The sequence below is a fragment of the Mesocricetus auratus genome, unplaced genomic scaffold (assembly GCF_017639785.1).
Source record: "Mesocricetus auratus isolate SY011 unplaced genomic scaffold, BCM_Maur_2.0 Super-Scaffold_100707, whole genome shotgun sequence".
In the NCBI taxonomy this organism is placed as follows: domain Eukaryota; kingdom Metazoa; phylum Chordata; class Mammalia; order Rodentia; family Cricetidae; genus Mesocricetus; species Mesocricetus auratus.
This window is the reverse complement of record NW_024429269.1, coordinates 16,713,809-16,715,673: the sequence shown is the minus strand read 5'-3', so window position 1 is coordinate 16,715,673 and position 1,865 is coordinate 16,713,809. Positions and strand designations below refer to the sequence as shown.

The 1,865-nt window shown below is 36.4% G+C and overlaps 1 pseudogene; it reads right to left on the bottom strand.

Moving 5' to 3' along the window:
• Window positions 1–232: 232 nt before the first annotated feature.
• On the bottom strand, window positions 233–913 carry LOC121137810 (annotated as a pseudogene).
• Between the last annotated feature and the right edge of the window lie 952 nt (window positions 914–1,865).

The following is a 1,865-nucleotide window of genomic DNA, read 5'->3' as shown; positions in this document are numbered from 1 at the left end:
GATGCCTCTCATGGTCTAAGAGGCATTGTAGAAAACCAAATACACAGGATCAGAAAAGAAGCTGCATATTTTATTGTATTCAAAACAATAAATGTACAGAATAAATAAAGATATTGAAGGCTGCAAGGAAGAAAAAGTGAATTACATTAAAAAGGCAGCTCTCTCTCTCTTTTTCGTATAGTTGTGACTGTTTATTAACTGATCAGATTACAAAAAACATTTGGGCAACACCTTATTTCATCCGTCTTATAAGCCCACCTTCTGCAAAACAACTTGTCTTTTTCTTCATTCCACCTCGTAGAGAAGATAATTTGAAAGGCCACAGAAGTTATTCACTTCCCTGAAGTGTTTCCCAACTGTATAGATCTCATGAATTAGATTCTCCATGCAGATAATGCCATATTTACCAAGAGATCGAACAATCAAGGAATTGTCTCTCAAGGCAATTTTCTTCTTATTGATTTTGCCATAACCGCGCTTGTAGATGAGCTGGTTTACTGACTTCAGGTTAAGGTACCCCCTTGCAATGAAGCCTTGTTGAGTTTAACAATGTGCCATTGAAGATCTGACGAAGACGGAGCAGTTGCAACACCTTGTGGACCTTTGGGTTTACACCATTGATACCTTGGATTCAGATGACAAATGCCATTTTAGGTTCTGCCAGCACATAGAAGTTTCCAGCTTTCCTTGCCATCCTAACCTTGTGAATCTCCATCTGGTACATCTGCCTGTATTCCTTGTGGTAATTCTTTGCCTTTTCATAGCTAAGCTTGCTCCATGCCTTCCATAGTGTCTTCAGTGAAAACTTTTCTCTAAAGCTTTTTACCTTCAACTCTGCGAAACTCCTTCGATTTTTCTTAGGGGTTTCTGGCACAGCAAGAACCTGCTTTTTCTTCTCCAGCAGTGTCTCCATGGTTCCAGGCAGAAAAAGGAGAGCACCTGTCTTATTTTTTCAGTGGAGATTATTGAAAACTGTAAGAAATTAGAATAATGCTCTACAAGTTATTAAAAACCACAGATGCTGACTTGGAATATCATACCTGGCAAATTAATAATAGTAATCCATGGATATAGGAAAACTTTCCATGACAAAAAAAACAGATTTAAGGAACTACTGAGATGGCTCAGCAGTTAGGAGCAAGAGCTACACTTCCAGAGGACCCAAGTTCAATTCCCAGCACCCACATGGATACTCACACCTGTCAATAAACACTGTTCCTGGAGATCAAACACCCTAACATAGCCACGAATGCAGGCAAAATGCCAATATACATAACATAAAAATAAAATTAAAAAAACAAACCTTAAAAACAGATTTAAAAATTTATGATCACTATAAAGGATACTGAAAGGAGATCCAAAGGCAAGGTTAAGCATACTCAAGAATGCACAAAGAATAAATAAATCCAGAACATTAAAATAAAAGTGGTACAATAAAACACAAAGCAACAATATGGTAGCAATTAACACACACCATTCATAGTTCTTAATATTAATGGAACCAACTTTCCAATAGAAATACAGGCTAAATGCATTAGAAAACAGGGTAGCAGATCAAAAAATTTTTTTGCCTAAGAAACATACCTCACAAAAAAAATCATAATTAGTACCTCAGGGTAAAAGGATGAAAAGGGGAACTTAAAGAAAATTAAACTAGGAAAAAAAGCAGGAATTGCTATTCTAAATCTGCCAAAGAAATCTTCAAGACAAAACTAGTCAGAAGAGAAAATGAGGGACACTTCACACTTAATAAAGGTAAAATCCACAGTGTGTTACAATCTTAAATATATGTGCACCTGTCACAGAAGGACCCAGTGTCTATAGAAGAAGTGCTATTAGACATAAAATAGCAGAATGATTACTAC